The sequence below is a fragment of the Dermacentor andersoni genome, chromosome 7 (genome assembly GCF_023375885.2).
Source record: "Dermacentor andersoni chromosome 7, qqDerAnde1_hic_scaffold, whole genome shotgun sequence".
Lineage (NCBI taxonomy): Eukaryota > Metazoa > Arthropoda > Arachnida > Ixodida > Ixodidae > Dermacentor > Dermacentor andersoni.
In genome coordinates this window covers 66,353,461-66,371,662 of record NC_092820.1, presented here as the reverse complement: position 1 = coordinate 66,371,662, position 18,202 = coordinate 66,353,461, and the positions used below count along the sequence as shown (strand labels likewise).

At 44.8% G+C, this 18,202-nt stretch overlaps 1 protein-coding gene across 6 annotated transcripts in view; it reads left to right on the top strand.

Moving 5' to 3' along the window:
- The first annotated feature begins 4,736 nt into the window (after nucleotides 1–4,736).
- LOC126534366 (cytochrome P450 3A12-like) overlaps nucleotides 4,737–18,202 on the top strand; it is a 65,982-nt gene continuing 52,516 nt past the window's right edge. For all 6 annotated transcript variants that reach the window (XM_055072829.2, XM_055072831.2, XM_055072830.2 and 3 more), the window contains exon 1: nucleotides 4,737–4,879. The gene's annotated coding sequence lies outside the window, so the exon portion shown is untranslated. The remainder of the gene's footprint in view (nucleotides 4,880–18,202) is intronic.

Genomic DNA, 18,202 nt, shown 5'->3' with positions numbered 1-18,202 from the left:
CTGCACGAACACACGAGAACCCCAAGAAGTTGAATACAAACCCTGAAACACAGAAAGCCAACGCGACATGCGGCAGACAAGGTGGCCTGTTCGAGTAGTGTAGGAGGGGTCCACTTGCCCCGCGAAAACGATGGAACTGAACATTCACCTAGTAATACATCTGTGTACATAAAGCGGAACATCAAACAGAAGACTTAGATAAAGATGTGCCTCATACAACAATCCGGTAACCTAGATTCTTTTCCCACCTAATCCGCGAGAGCGGCTGAGAGGCATCCCCTTCCTTAATATAAAGACTTAATTCATTAATTATACTCAAATACATCCATTCTCCGGTATGCTCGGTGTAGCTGGTGTCGGAACGATTGGCTGACTATTCCTTTGGGAACGGGGCAGTCTCCAGCTATTGCACTGAAAACGATTTTTTTTTCAGCATAATAAGGCTCCTTTAATGCATGCACATCACTTTGACGTGCGGACTTGTCCAGGATGACAGAGACGCCGAGTGGGCGCTGCCCTAATTTTTTTGGCCGAATAATACCTGAAGACTGTCGGTGAAACAGAGTAGAATCGAAATTAATGACTTTCCTTTGTTTGGCCTAGTCGTCAATAACCAGTGTGTACATGTCATTTCAATGGGGAATTTTCATAGCTCTTGCAACAATACCTGACACACAGGAGAAGTAGGGGTGACCCAAAAATCTTTTGATTAATCATGTGGCGCCGATCGGAGAAATGCAATCGAAACAAGCTGGAATATCTTCACTTTGCAGCGCTATGATTATTCAAGGCAATGAGCTTCGATTACTAGGAGTGCTTTTCGAGCGGAATTACTTGCCCAGAAGAAATACTCGTGTATATCTGCGCTACGGGCATTGCACTCCGGCCTCCTCAGTTGCACTTATGGCGCTGTTTGTTAGACATTAGAGCGTACTTGCTGAAACGGCCTTGCCGTAAAACTCTATATTGCAGTAAATAGTGATGTTGACCGTTTCATTAGTGAAGGCAGCAGGTAAAATGCGAAGACAACTAAAAATTGAATAAGATTCGCGAATGCGACCGCTTGTATCCTAACCATCAAGAAATCAATTCACCAATTCACTCAGCCAGCTAATGGATGAAAGCATTTCGTCCTTAATGAGTTAAGCTATTTGCGTTGCTTAACGCAAACCACAAAATCTCAGAATAAAACACTTAAGATAATATGCATTCGATGTTTTCGGAATGAAACTCAACGACAGCATTGAAGCATGGTGGCTTGCAGCCGGTAAGCTAGATATCGCTGCTCGCAAAGGTGTCTTTGGAATAAGCATTTCTTTCCTGAGTAAAGCAACTAACATTACGTCTGAAAACGACTCTATTATCTAGTTATCAATCTCATTTGTACTCCTTGCCTCAAACTCTTTGCAGATTCAGTCCTGAAAACAAAGGCCAGGTAGATCCTGTGGCCTACCAACCTTTTGGTCAAGGCCCTCGGAACTGCGTCGGCATACGCTTCGCTCAGCTTGAGATGAAGCTAACTTTGGCCAAGCTAATAGCGAAATACAAACTCGTTCTGGACGACCGTCACCTTGAGGTGCGCTCTCCCGCGTGAAAAATTCGACGCGATTTTCGAAAGAAAACACAACTTGCTTTTGTTTTCAACGGGAAGAATCGAAATATAGTAATTTAGAACAGACACCTGTTAGGCATGAATACTGTTTACATGACCAGACATCTGTTTCATTTATGTAGTTGATACATCTATACTAACTTGAACTCTAGTCTATGAAACGCAACATAGAAATCATGCGCAGTACAAACACCGTCGTTTGTGTTTATTTCACTGGAAGAGTTTCTTTTTTGTTCATACCTTTACCAATTCATATGCCGAGATAACCAGTTCCAGATTAAATGTATACATGCGGTCGATGTTACCGTTAACTTTGCTATTTATATTGTGCCATTATTCCACTGAATTAGGATCTAACAAGGTACATCTCTATAACCAGAAGCCGGCAAGGTGTCCTGTGTTACTATCGTTTACTATACTAAACGATATATCCAGCGATGTTTCTTGTTTCACCCCTACATGCAGCGGTAGTTAAGCGAGTATAGCGTTCCACAGTTGAGCGCAATGTCACATGTTCAATCCTAGCCACAGGAGCCGCGTTTTGTTGGGGACAAACTGCAAAAGACGCTCGCAAAATTAAATTTTGCTGGAAGAAAACATCAGGTGGCCCAATTTATTGTGAATTACCTCACTTCGAAGTGTGCATTACATTCATCGGTAGTTTAAGCATGCAGAATCGAACAATTTAGTTTACTGAATGTTTTTTTACTTGAACATTCTCTTTTACTTGAACTTGAACATTTACTTGAACTTTCTTCTCGAGGAAACTTATCTCGTCTTTGAGGTTCAATATGTCAACGCTTCAAAAACGTTCTGTCGTTACGGTGGCATCACCATTGCTTAATTTTTGCCATCTTGACTATTGTGGGTAAATGTAAAATGTGTGCAGTAATCCACCCACCGTTTATTATTGCAGGAGAATGCGTTGGAGCTTGAATCTACATTCATGGTGGCCTACCCTAAGAACGGCGTATGGCTCAAACTTGAAAAAATATGAAGATCATATCTGTATTTTCTGTGCAGCCATGGGATCATTCGACACCAAGTATTTTAGGAGAGCTGTGTGCTTCGTAACGTCATACTAAATTTTAGGAAATATCCTTGCCGATTTATCTTGATAAAGATTATGGGCCTTATTTTTATGAGTTCGCATTCTGATCGATGAACAAAGTCGATTCCCGTCGGATGACGGCGTAAATGCATGCTGCAGGCCGGCCCCTGCCGAGGAGATCAAGAACGCCCTGCCGCTTCCTCGTCGCCAGTCACGAAGCAGCCAACCTTGTAATATTAGTAATATTACAAGGCAATTAGTAATATGGCCGGCAATTGAGAAAATGAATAAAGAAGCACGAAGTTTTAAAATCTATAGCTGTGGATCAAAAACAGATATTCAAATTCTTGAAATTGCATTGGTCAGAATATATATTGCAGACAAATTTTGTATATGAACTCGCAGATTACATAGGATTGTAACAGTGTTTACTTCGGACTTGCGAGTCCTACTCACAAATTTTTTTTCAGAGTGGTGCATAAGCCATGACCTTTGTACTCTTGAGGTGAATTAGTAGGGGTGATTTACATATGTGTGATACGCTCTTTTTGACAGCATGGTTTCATATTTGCAAGCATGACACTTGTTTATTCCTAAATTTTGGTAATTCTCACAGAATTTCTAAGAAACATTTATGGCATAATTTGAAACTACACTTGGTACAGTAACTAGGTCGTAACCTTTTTTTTTAATTCAGGAAATCTTATCCAGATCATTGCATTCATTGTTCAACATCACGCTTTATTTAATCCCATAAACTGACCTAGGAACTACAGAGCTAAAACTTCCTTTAATATCAAAAGCAAAGTTAATAAAGGAGATATATTGGTTCATTTTAATGCGAATACTATTAGTTGCCTACTATAGCCCATTCGAAAATCCTCCTATCTATCTATCTATCTATCTATCTATCTATCTATCTATCTATCTATCTATCTATCTATCTATCTATCTATCTATCTATCTATCTATCTATCTATCTATCTATCTATCTATCTATCTATCTATCTATCTATCTATCTATCTATCTATCTAACCCTTTTACGGCCTACCATGGTCGAATGGCTGGCATCAGGCTGCTGTGCTGAGGGAAGCGGGTTCGAAACTAACTATCGGAATAGCTTAGCTCACTGAGTATGTGGCGATTTGTGTGCATATGTGCTACCCTTCACCAAACCATGGGCCGCTATCTTGTACACGTTCGAAAAACCCACGCTCGATTACGCCTAACGCTATTGGACTAGATTGGCCTAGGCCGCGATATCGGCGCAGCGTGGACAATCGCGCCAGGCGAAATCGAACGTCGGCTTTTCGAACGTGTACAAGATAGCGACCCTGGTCACGCCAACGTGGATCAGCGTGACTCGGCAAGTACCGCTATTCATTTAAACACTATGATGGCAATATACAGCACAGATATGCTCCATTCGGACTTTGCTGGTACTCAATGAACCTATTTGATGCAAAATTCGTCCACTGGGTATGTGCCGTTAGCTGTGTTTCGCTTTTCAATGAACATCGTTGATGTCATCTTGGGTAACTGTGTAGTGTCACTTCGAAAGTGCCAGTCTGCAACGACGAAAAACATCCCTTAATGAAAGACCCCTCACCAGTCCGCGTAGCAAATTTCGGTAATACGGTGGAAGTTGTTACGTGTCTCCTAGCGCAGCTAACTTGTTCTGCGGCAAGAATTTTTCAAATTGGTACATTAACAGCGGAGAGGGAAATATTTCAGTGCCGCGAACTCATAATTTCTGGAGGTGAGGCCAATGCCAAGAGAGACACTCTCTCCGCTTGCCCCGTCTATCCTCCGCAAGCGCAATTCCTTCCTTGCGTTCTCCCGTACTGGAGCTCCTACATCGCGTGACGCATACGTCACGGGTCCCGCCTTCATTCTTTCCGTCGCTTATTTGCTGCGCGGCGCACTTCCACTGACGTCGCCGTGTGCGAGTTGCTGCGTTTGTCTTGTTTCGTGCAGCACACCATTTTGCGCGCTGTGCTCGAAAACACCTGACTAGCGGCGTAAATCAGCGCTACGCAAATACTAAGGCAGACACATGTGGTGAACAGGACATGATGGCGCGCTGGAACCCGGTAGAAAATGACGCACTTTCATTGTCTGCGCGCGTGACTGCACTACGCTAGAGCAAGCAGGCAAAACGGAAGTACATATCTCTTGCTGCGGTGCGAAACAAACAACAACACGGATATATTCGGTTTGTGTGTTTTATTATTTCTCTAAACATTATTGTTTCTATTGAAACGACAGATTAGAGAACCCTAATAGATGTTGCCTTGAATAATTGTCGAAGTTGCGTGTCACTACGGGCGACATCAGAGCAGTGCGATATACGTCGGCTCTCCGGCTGGGGAAGGGAAAACGGTGTTCAGTTTGAAATGTCAGCACTTTCCGCGGCTCGTAGCGATGTATTACCTAGCAGAAAGCATCGTCGGCATATGTTTCTTGCAGTGATGATATGATGATACTTAGGCAGATATTGTTATCTCATTCCACAATTCTTGACTCTATTGTTTTATTGCAAACTTATTTATCTGAGATATCCTCTTCTGTCATAAAATATGACTTAGCGTTCTTAAGGTTTCCAATTTTAGTCGAGATATTTTTCTACAAACCTGCTGCCCACATTGCACGAAGAAGATCCGTGTCTACTATGAATACTTATTTTGCGCCAGGCCAATCTTTGGGGCGGCGCTGACACAATTCATAAAATCATTACGCGCTCACAATAATTCCTTCCTAAACCTTCGATCACATGGAATAACCGGCCTGCATGATTTGTTAGCATCAGTGACCTCATTCTCTTTAAGGATCCGTTCGGCATGAAATAGCATAGGATCAAACGAAACACATTCATATACCACAGTGTAGAACGTGGCTTATTTGTTATTGTAAGTTTATGTATTCTTTGCGTATTTGTGTTTACGTTAACTTTGTTGCTTTAGTGTGCGCTCCTGTTTTTAGTACTGTGTCCCTGATTTCCCATTGTATTTTTTGTCACTAATATACAATTTACTGCTATGTACGCAGAGAAGTTTATATGTAAACAAATAGATAAAATTGATAACCAAGGCTTCGGCAAGCTTGTGGTGTCGCGTTTGCATAAGCCTTGCTTACACCGTGTGCCTTCGTAGCACAAAAAGGCACATATATTTAAGAACGCAAATCGCAGAGTACATCATGAAGTTAACTAAATGTTAAAAAATTATATTCACTATTCAACTAAACTGTGGCTTCATGCTCATTTCCGCATGGCGTGTTAGGATAATAAATTTTATAGCGTCCATTATTTTGGTGCGAATTGTAGCCTTTATTTCAATGCGAACTACGGAGGCGAACGTCACCACGATGTCGGACGCCAAAAATTCGACAAAGGCATTTTCTAACGTGGAACGTAGCAATGCCGGGGATTGGCGACTTCATAGATTCTTGAGCGTGATGAAATTATGACATACGTTCCATTCCGGCGAGTGCGCTACAGTGGGTATTCACCGAGGTCAAAGCCATGGTCTCAACATAAACTCTTACTGCGGGATATACCGACATGAGAGAGAAGGTCTTATTGCAGTAGGTTGTCCTTTTCCCCTTCTGCAGAATCTTCTTCAGTACACACATAGAACTAATTACTTCGCAAATGATGACCTCAAAGATTGCCCACATATAAATATTACCATGTCGGGACATATGGGATTGTGTTTGTAACTAAGGTAACCGTAACTAGAATCAGGAACACCTTAGACTTCTGTCAACCAAAGGACCAGGCAGGATTCCGTAAAGGCTGCTCCACAATATACCATATTCACACTATCAATCACCTGATAGAAAAATGTGCGGAATATAACCAACCCTTATATAAAGCTTTTATTGATTACGAGAAAGCGTTTGGTTCAGTCGAAACCTCATTAGTCATGGAGGCATTACGGAATCAGGGTGTAGATGAGCCGTATGTAAAACTACTTAAAGATATCTATAGCGGCTCCACAGCCATCGTAGTCCTCCGTAAAGAAAGCAACAAAATCCCAATAAAGAAAGGCGTCAGGCAGGGAGATACGATCTCTCCAATGCTATTCACAGCGTGTTTACAGGAGGTATTCAGAGACCTGGATTCGGAAGAATGGGGGATACGAGTTAATGGAGAATACCTTAGTAACTTGAGATTCGCTGATGATATTGCCTTGCTTAGTAACTCAGGGGACCAAACGCAATGCATGCTCACTGACCTGGAGAGGCAAAGCAGAAGGGTGGGTCTAAAAATTAATTTGTAGAAAACTAAAGTCATGTTTAACAGTCTTGGAAGAGAACAGCAGCTTACGATAGCTTGCGAGGCACTGGAAGTGGTAAGGGAATACATCTACTTAGCGCAGGTTGTGACCGCGGATCCGGATCATGAGACTGAAATAATCAAGAAGAAGAATAAAAATGCGCTAGGGTGCGTTTGGCAGGCATTCTCAGACCATGAAAAGCAGGTTGCCATTGTCGCCCAAGAGAAATGTGTATAACAGCTCTGTCTTACCAGTACTCACGTACGGCGCAGAAACCTGGAGGCTTGCGAAAAGAGTTCTTAAATTGAGGACGACGCAACGAGCTATGGAAAGAAGAATGATGGGTATAAACTTAAGGGATAGGAAACGGGAAGATTGGGTGAGGGAACAAATGCGAGTTAATGACATGCTAATTGAAATCAAGTAAAAGAAATGGACATGGGCAGGACATCTAATGAGGAGGGAAGATAACCGATGGTCATTAAAGGTTACGGACTGCATTCTAAGGGAAGGGAAGAGTAGCAGGGTGCAGAAGAAAGTTAGGTGGGTGGACGAGATTAAGTAGTTTGCAGGAACAACATAGGCACAATTAGTACTTACGCGGGGTAGTTGGAGAAGTATGGGAGAGGCCTTTTCCCCTGCAGTGGGCGCAACCAGGCTCATGATGATAACGATGATGATAACATGAGAAGCCGCGCAACCTGCCGCTTGAAGAACGAGATAAAGCAGTTAAAGTTTATGACCGCTTTTCGCCACATGTTTATGTTCGCGTGTTGGGCAAGTTAACTCGATGTCGGCATCACAAGCCATGCTTGAAACCTTGCTCCTGAGCGTCATCTTCGTGGTTGCTACTTGGTTGGTCAAGTCATCATCATCATCAACCTATGCTATGCCCACTGCTGGACGAATGCCTCTCCCTGCGATGTTCAATTACCCCTGTGTTGTGCTAACCAATTCGAATGTGCGCCTGCAAATTTCTTAATTTCATCATGCCACCTAATATTTTACCGATCTCGACTGCGTTTCCCTCCTCTTGGCGCCCATTCTGTGACACTAATGTTCCACCGGTTACGTAACCTGCACATTACATGCCCTGCTCAGTTCCATTTCTTTCTCTTAGTTTCAATTAGAATATCGGTTACGCTATTTTGCTCTCTGATGTGCACCACTCCCTCCCTGTCTCATAACGTTACGCCTATCATTCTTCGATCCATCGCTCTTAGTGCGGTTCCTAACTTGTTTTCGAGCTTCTTTGTCAATCTCCAAGTTTCTGCCCCATATGTCAGCACCGGCAGAATGCGCTGATTGTGCACCTTTCTTTTTAGTGATAATGCTAAGCTTCAAGTAAGGACCTGAGTATATCGGCCGTATGCGCTTCAATCATATCTTATTATTACGTAATTTAACTTCTCATTAGCAGGGCCCCATGTGAGTTATTGACGTAGGTAATTACTCACAGACACTGACTGGGGATCCTGAAATCTTGTTCCCTTACCAGGCTGTTGATCATTATCTTTGTTTTTCTGCATATTAATGTTCAACCCCATTCTTGCACTCTCGGTGTTAAGTGACACTGCAGGCAAATACGAAGTCGACGTGAACTGTTTAAATACCATTCCAGAAACATCGAAACGCCTGTTTCTTGCCAAGAAAAGACTTAGTTTATGAGAAAATTGCTCCTGAAGGGTCCGAATAGCTTTATCGCATTTCAAATCTCCCGCCGCCAAACTGGGGGTGTGGTGACGTTGCATACGCCATCGCCACCCTTTGCTACCCTCAGTGAGTAAAACGGCGCCTGACAGACGGCGGTACCCAGCCAAGAAAGAGCGGAGGATTCACCGCTGCAGCTGCTTTTTGGCCAAGTGGTGTAGGCCGTTTGGGCATTCAGCGCCATCACATGGAAGTTGGATTCTTCGCTATAGCAATTTGTGCGAGTTTCACAAGCCATGAAAACTAGTGCAGCACTACGCCATAGCTACTGAAATGTGAAAGCGTCCGCGGTGCGGAGTCGAGCGAAAACGATACCATTCGACCACCCGAGTCATTGTCAGGGTTGTTTGAATGAGTACTTTTTACAGCGAAACTGTGCACCTCTACCCTCCGCGTCAAGTGCTAGCACACAGTGGCCGTACGTTTTTGGCCAAAGTAATTGACGACATCATGCGTGCCTGCTCAATACCGCATACATTTACCGCCTCCTACCACCCCCAAACGAACGGCCTCACTGAGCGTTTCAACCGCACCTTTACAGAGATGCTATCCAAATATGTTTCAGACGACCACCGTGACTAGGATCTGGCTTTACCTTACATTAACTTTGCGTACAACTCTTCCCGTCTCGAAACTGCTGACTTTTTTCCCCGTTTACCTCTTGTATGGCCGACAGCCAACGCTACGACTGGACACTGTTCTTCCGTCCGCCACAGCTTCAACTAGCGATTATGCCCGGGATGCAATCGCCCATGCTGACCATGCTCGCCAACTTGGGCGCGCTCGTCTACAAGGGTCTCAAGACGAACAGAAGCAACGCTACGACCTCCGTCACTGTGATGTCCATTTGTTGCCCTGCACCATTGTTTTGCTTTGGTCACCATCGCGTAAAGTTGGCCTTTGTGAAAAACTGCTTTCCTGTTACACAGGCCCATATCGTGTGATCCGCCAAGTGACCTATGTCACCTATGATGTCGTTCTAGCCACGCCCACTACGTCCTCCGCTGTGACAGCTAGTGACATTGTCCACGTCACCGACTCAAGCCCTGCAATTCTCCACGCGCCTAGGATATATAACACCACCGTGACGGCGATTGTGCCGCCGTGAGGGGGGGGGGGGGGTAGTATTACGATATAATAGAGCAATGCTCAAGGGACGGCCCGCCGCGAGAACGTCGATCAAGTTGGTCGGTTCCCTTAGCGCGAGCGAGTGTCCGCCTGGCTGTCTGGCTCCGGTGTAAATGGCCTCTTTCGTCGGTGTCTATCCACGCGTAAGAATATATATATATATATATATATATATATATATATATATATATATATATATATATATAGTCACGTAGTAGTGAAGATGAATAATACAACTGTAACACTGGGAAAGGCAAAACTAACTTTTTATTGGGCGAACTTGTGCCTCCAAAAGCAAGTTACACTCAATGCACAGCAAGAGCGGCGACCACGGTCGGCGGTCGTCGAAATTTGATCAGCGGGTCAAGCGTGTCGCCTTATATATATGAGCCATCGAACGTTCTCGAGTAATCGCTGTAGCCGGCGTGTCACAGAGTAACATATTAAACGTAAAGAGTGAACACTCCTATAGGCGCCTCCGGCCGACTTTGCCTCTCAGCACATCTAGCGGAATCGGCGAGAGGCACCAGCCTCCAAGATGGTAGCGCAGGTCGCCGAATCTCGGAGGCCTGAATTTCAGTTTTATTTCTTTAACTTTTTTTGTGACCCATATAGTTGCTTAAATCGAGTGATGTCATGCAGGCGCTTATGCCGCTGTTCATATGTTGTGACGACATCACGACGAGCGCGCGAAAGTGTTTCACTTTATGTTAGTTTCAGTTAAATTCATATTTGCTGTTTCAAGCTGTAACTTATCGCGAAAATGATGCCAACTGTTGAGGAAGTAGAACTTTATCGATTATGATATTGTACGTCTAGTAACTCACGCCAAAAGGTGTATCGTAAATAAATGTGCCATGTTCTTTAAATATAAATCAAATTCCTGCACAGTCAAGAACACGAATATAGCAGACAACAATTTATTGCAGTAAGATTGTAAGAGGCAGACACATGAAAACGGGAAGAAACAGCGAAATGCAATACGGGTATCACACGGCGCACTTTGAAGCGCGATCAAGCCAAATCCCATTTGAATGTTTGGCCGCAATTGGTTGTTTTGCGCAAGCTACGCGATGGCGTCAATAGCAGTCGAGAATTTCGATCCGGATCGGACTTGACCACGATCGAAAGCGGTCGTGTGACACCGGTATAATGGAGAACAGTCGGAAATTAATGTCGTAATGGCAATAACTTTGCACAAGTAAAACACATAGAAGACATGGTCCAACTATCCAGGTAATGAAATAAAAACTGCACATACACGCCAGCAATTAATTTGCTCGAAATGGGATTGTTTTAGAAGAAAAAGATGTGTTTTTCTCTTGTACTTCTGCGAAGTAGGGTGAATTATGGTGGCAAAATTATGTGAGTGGTCGCGTGCCCAAATAAAATGGCTACAAAAATAATTCAGCACGCACCATCATCCTCATCGCGAATGTGTAAGCCGGTGTGTCCGTCATTAAACAGCTGCAATTAAGCACTTTGTGTTGGCGGTCTTCACCTGCTGTATTGGAAGCCTTGCAATCGTCTTCTGACACTTGGATATTTGTCCTTGAGTATGCATGATGTCATTTGGCTATAGAGTATACTTTGAGTAAGCTGGAGATTCCTGCAATACGTAGAATGACAGACGACAGATAAGTAATTCCGGAGGCTTGATGTATGGGGTTTTTTGGCGCAAGGGCCAGATATGACCAAAGAGCGCCATACATATTGTGATGGTTTTTCCATGGATTGTTCGTGAAGTGAAGAAATGTACTTCGAATGGTGGATGTGGCATGGCTGTAAATAGGCCTAAAATCAGTCGCTCTGGATTGCGTAAAATAAATAAGTGTTAAAACAATGACGATGACCAGAGATGTGAACTATGGAACTGTCATGTTACACGCGGATGATGAAACAAAACATGTAGTGAACGCAGCACTGATGTCTCACCAGGGCCCTTGAATGCAAGGGCTTGGAGACACGTGCTATGCTAATGTAACAAACGCAGCAGGAGCCTCTGCTAAGAGGCCGTACTACGTAACACTTGGTCTGATAATGTGCAATGTTTGAATGTCATTTAAATAATTTAAAACTGATGTGGTGTTGAATAACGGGTTCGAGCCGAGAAATTGTGCAGGATGTAATGGGATATGGTGTTGATACGCCAAGGGAAAGTGCTTTTTTCTCTCGCATTCTGTTTCCCTACATTCCACGAGGACGTGGATGACCGTTAGTCTCTTACCACATCTACCACATGTAGGAGGTTCCTCACCAGTCAGCAAGAAGTTGTGTGTACTGTATGTGTGCCCTATTCTTAGTCGACAGAACGCGACATCAGTCTCCCGTAATTTTGCTATATATGGGGCGGTGCCTAAATGTGGCCTGATTAAATGAAGTTTATTCGAGGTTTGCGAGTCCCACAAGTGTTGCCAATAATCTCTTAATTTTTTGCGAATAAAAGGTCTTAAGTCTATGGCGGGGACACCTATTGAACAGTTAAAACCTTTTCTTGCTGTGGATGTGGCGATTTCGTCAGCGAGCACATTACCCTCAATACCTTTGTGCCCTGGCACCCAGCATATAATGAGACGTTGATTACACCCATAGACAGCACACAAGAGCGTATAAAGGTCATTAATTACAGGGTTCTTGTGCTTTTTAAGCGATACTAACGCCTTAACAACGCTCAGAGAGTCGGTATATATAATTGACTTTCCTAGTTTTAGTTGTTTTATGTGTTTTACAGCTGATAATAATGCATAGGCCTCCGCCGTAAAGATACTTGTCTGCGCATGCAAGATGCCAGAGTCGGAGAAGGACGGACCAACTGCTGCATAAGAGACGCCGGCTTGTGACTTAGATGCATCGCTGTAATACTCCGGGCAGCAATACTTCGACCGAAGTTCACGGAAGTGCATTCGAATGTGGATCTCAGAAGCATGCTTACTGACTTCAATAAATGGCATGTCACATTCCGGGAGCTGCCACTGCCACGGCGGTGACAGCTTCGCTGGATGCATTAGATGGTGTTCTACAAGTGGGACAGACATTTCTTCACTAAGATTCCTTATACGGAGCGAGAAGGGCTGCCTGACTGTACGCCGATTATTAAAAAGTGTGGCACAGGAAACATCATTTACAATTGTGTAACAAGGGTGTTCAGGATTCGAGTTTACTTTGAGAAAATACGTAAAGCTGGAATATGACCTCTGTAGACGAAGTGACCACTCGTTTGATTCTACATAGAGACTTTCTACAGGGCTTGTCCTGAAAGCACCGGTCGCTAGGCGGATACCTAGGTGGTGCACAGGGTCTAGGATTTTTAGGGCGCTCGGTGTTGCAGAATGATAGATTATAGCACCATAATCAAGACTAGAACGGACAAGGCTCCTGTACAAGTTTAGGAGACATTTTCGATCACTTCCCCAGGTTGTGCGAGACAGAATTTTTAAAATATTCATCGTTTTCAAACATCTTGCCTTCAAATATTTGAGATGGGGGATGAAAGTAAGCTTGGAATCTAGAATTACTCCCAGGAATTTGTGTTCAGTGCTAACAGATAGTTGCTCTTGATTGATGGTGAGTTTTGGCACTAGTGTTATGCCTCTTCTGCTTGAAAAGAGTATACACGTACTTTTGCGGCAATTTATTTTAAAGCCATTTGCATCCGCCCATTTAGATAATTTGTTTAATGTGAGCTGTATCTGTCGCTCGCAGATCGCAATGTTACATGATTTAAAACCTATCTGTATGTCATCGACATATACAGAATAAAACATTGTGCGTGGTATGACTGTATACAAGGAGTTCATCTTTACAATAAACAGTGTGCAACTAAGCACACCCCCTTGCGGCACCCCAGTCTCCTGAGTGAATGTTCTAGATAAAGCGTTGCCCACTCTCACACGAAACGTGCGGTTGGATAAGTAGCTTTTGACTGTGTTTAACATATTTCCTCGGACCCCCATCGCGGAAAGATCTCGCAATATACCGAAGCGCCATGTCGTATCGTACGCTTTCTCTAAGTCTAAGAATACCGAGAGTAAGAACTGCTTATGTATAAACGCATCTCTGATGTTCGCCTCGATGCGGACGAGGTGGTCTGTTGTCGATCTACCTTCTCGGAACCCACACTGGAAGGGGTCTAGTGTCTTGTTATTTTCTAGAAAAGAGATTAAGCGCCGATTAATCATTTGTTCATACAGCTTGCACAGACAGCTTGTTAGCGCTATTGGCCTGTAGCTGCTGGCTAAGGACGGGTCTTTGCCTTGTTTAAGGATCGGGATGACTATGGCTTCTTTCCATGAGGACGGAATACACCCAGCCGCCCACATGGCATTGAAAATAGATAGGAGTGTTTTCAGTGCTTCTGGGTGGAGGTATTTAATCATTTCATACATAATGCGGTCGCCGCCTGGCGCCGAGTTTTTGCAACAAGCGAGAGACGCCTTTAGTTCCGCTAAGTTAAATGGACGATTGTAAGCTTCATTCGAGGAGTCTTTGTGATTAAGAGGCTGTCTCTCTGCACATTCTTTTAACCTCAGGAAAGATTCTGTGTAGTGCGATGCACTTGAAACATATTCAAAGTGTTCACCTAGACAATCCGCCTGAGCCTCCAGGCTATCACCGTGGGTGCTAACCAAGGGTAGAGGATGCGCCTGCTGGCCTATTAATTTATTCACTCTTGTCCAGACTTTCGCCTCGTCCGTGTAGGAATTTATGCCAGAGATGTATTTCTCCCAGCTCTCCCTTTTAGCACATCGACGTGTTCTTCTACCCTGAGCCTTTATTTGTTTAAAATTAATCAAGTTTTCGGCGGTTGGAAAGTCGCGAAGTCGTCCCCAAGCTTTGTTCTGGTTTTTCCGTGCTTTTTTACATTCTTCGTTCCACCATGGAATACGACGCTTATTCGACATTCCATTAGTTTCGCGAATGCATTTTCTCGCAGCCTCAATTATAAGGCATGTGATATACACCACAGCATCGTCTATATTGAAAGAATCGATTTCATCCCGGATTGTATATGTTAGTTCGCGGAAAAGTTCCCAGTTAGCCGACTCGATCTTCCACCGGGGAGCATGTGGCAAGGATTCATCTTGTTTGGTCAAGTTTAATATAACTGGAAAGTGGTCGCTTCCAAAGGGGTTCTTCAAAACGGACCACTCAAGGTACGGCATTAGTGTACTCGACACTATGCTTAAATCTATCGAGGAGTATGTATTATGTGCCACACTGTGGTACGTCGGCTCCTTTTTATTAAGTATACATGCTCCTGAGGAAAAAACAAAGTTTTCAATTAGACGACCTCTCGCATCGCAACGAGAGTCTCCCCACAAATTGTTGTGTGCGTTTAAATCTCCGACAACTATGTACGGCTCGGGAAGTTCATCTATGTAGTGTTGAAATTCGCTTTTATTAAGTTGATAATTTGGAGGAATGTATACGGAGCTGATAATGACCAGCTTATCAAACAACACCCCTCGGATAGCAACTGCCTCTAGGGGCGTACGAAGTTCTACTTCCCGGCAAGCAACACCTCTGTCTACAATGATTGCAACACCGCCGGATGAGACGAGGGTGTCATCGCGGTCTTTACGAAATATAGCATATTGTCGAAGGAAATTTGTTTGCGTATGTTTGAGGTGTGTTTCCTGAACACACAGCACTTTTGGAGTATACTTGTATAGGAGTTCTTTGATATCATCAAGATTGTGCAGCAGACCTCTGACATTCCAGTGTATTATTTGCGTATCCATATTGAATGTGGTTTATGTGCTGTGTGTTTAAGAAAGACGAGTTACCTCACGGAGCCCTTTGAGGGCGCCAAGATACGGTGCTTTTCTTTTTGGGAGCTATTGCGAGAATCTCGCCGCTCCTTAGGCGCTGGCGGCGCCGTCTGGCTGGTTGTGTCCATCACCTCGGAAGAGGTGCTGGACAGGCGCTCTTGCGAGCGTTGCGTTCGAGAAGGCCTCGTCCCTCTGGAAGAGACCTTTGAGGCCACCTGCTCGAAGGTAGATGGCCCCTTCTGCTGGGTTGGCGTAGCAGCGCTAGCTGCAGCCGCCGGGGGGGCGGGAGGCGTCACTGCCGCCTCACTGGGTGTGGGTCGGACAGTCGCCGGAGGCCGTTGTGGCGCTGCCCCCTGACGCGCCACATCGGCAAAGCTGCCCTTGGGCAGGTAGGAAACCCGCCTGCGCGCTTCTTTAAATGAAATATTCTCTTTAACTTTTAACGTCACGATTTCTTTTTCTTTTTTCCATGACGGGCACGAGCGTGAGTATGCGGCGTGCTCGCCATCACAGTTGACACAGTGTAGAGCGCTTTCGCAATTTTCAGAAGTATGTTCTCCGCCACTACATTTAGCACATGTCTGCCGGCCTCGGCAGTTCTGGGAACTGTGTCCGAAACGCTGGCATTTAAAGCATCGAAGAGGATTTGGGACATAGGGTCTGACACGTAGCTTTACATAGCCTGCCTCGATTGTCTCGGGCAGGATGCTTGAGCCAAAAGTGAGTATAAGATGCTTTGTCTTGATTTCCTTACCGTCACTCCTTAGCATAATTCGCTTGACATTGATAACATTCTGTTCGGTCCAGCCTTCCATCAATTAGGCTTCTGTCAGCTCCATTAGATCATCATCAGAGACAACACCACGGCTCGTATTCATAGTTCGGTGCGGGGATATAGTGACTGGAATTTCTCCAAATTTAACTAGATTAGGAAGGCTTTCATGTTGCTTCGCATCGCGGAGTTCCAGAAGGATATCTCCACTAGCCATCTTTGATGCCTTGTAACCTGCACCAAGTGCTTCGGTAAGACATTTTGACACAAGGAAAGGTGAAATCATTCTCATCGTCTTTTCAGGTTTGTCGGAATGGATGACGTGGAATCAGGGAAAGCTTTGTAGTCTGTTGCGAAAAAACTTAAAGACATCTTCGGTGCGCCCTCGTTTCTGAGGGCGATCAGGAAGTTTAGGGAAAGGAGTTTCCATGAGAATATACAAAAATTCGGCAACAGCGCCGACCACCCACCACGGAGCCCAACGAGGGGACGCGGCAGAGCTTGCATACAAGTCTGCACGACGCCAGTCGTACGCCGCCACTATAACCAAATATGGTGTACCCAAGGTTGGATAGCCACACAGGGTTAACCCTTGCCGCCAAGAAGAAGGAAGTAAATAGAAAAGAGAAGAACACAGGAAAGGTGGAATGTAAGGGAAAGACGAAGGTTGTGGGAAGAGAGAAACAGGAAAAGGCGACTGCCGATTTCCTCCAGGTGGGTCAGTCTGGAGGTGCCGTCTATGTGAAGCCGAGGCCGAAGAGGTGTGTTGCCTCCGCCGGGGGGCCTTAAAGGTCCAAACACCCAGCTTCGGCTCAACCCCCAGGATCCCCTTTTCCCCAGACACGGCTAAGCCGCGCATGGCTACACGCGGGAGGGTCCAACCCTCGTGTGCTCGGGTACGTGGTGTCGCAACACACCAAACGCCTGCTTACGCAGACGCCCCTGCGGGGTTCCGGAGGCTTCAAAGCTATTATGATGGAGATAATATCTTCAAAGCTTTATAATGGAGATGCTGTGTTCCTTCATGTAATGCGTATATTTCTGGTTAAGGAAGTACTGCTATAAATGCTGAGAAACAAGGAACTTTCTACGGTAACGATTCCATACACAATTAAAACATGAAAACACCTATCTTCAGCCTAACTCAGAACAGCTAATTACGCTCGAACGCACATAGCCTGCAATAGACGTTGAAAGAGAGCTCATTATTGCCATACTGCAAATATTGCACATGTACTGCTTTAAAAATGGCTACATTTCTTTTGCAAAAGTAGAGCACCATACTTTTTCAGCAGTCGCGGCGCGTAACATAGAGCTCTCTGCCCCGAACGGCATGTGTTCATAGGCTGCATTTCTTAACGAACCATTTTATATTATTTTCTAGCTTCGTCATTGTACCGAACGTGCCTCGCAGCTGCGATGCTGCCGCGTCGCTGTTATCGCTAGCATCACCGCCCATTGCTGCGCTTAAAGAAAGAATAATGCGAAATGAAAGACAGCGTAGCAACTGGGCAGCAGCTGTTCATGGCTGCAAGGCCGACGTCACTCGTACATACGGCTAACACTGACACAACAAAATGCGAAGAGAATAGGTCGTGAATAACGCGCAAAAGAACTAGCTTTGGCCTTGCCACGAAACGGCGACGAAGCAGACGCTGGCAGAACAACCCAACAACGATGCTCGGGTGCATTTTACAGAAAGAACCTGGCGACGCGGTTCCAGTAGGCTTCGCACGTGTTGGATCGTGCCCAGTGCTCGTGCCGCCTGTCAAGCTGCTAGCCGGAGCCGCAGCCACAGCCGCATTTTTCTTGATGTGCTCTGCCACCTAGCGGAATCACCGAAGCTCCATGCTCGGCAGCGAAACAGCACGAGCGTC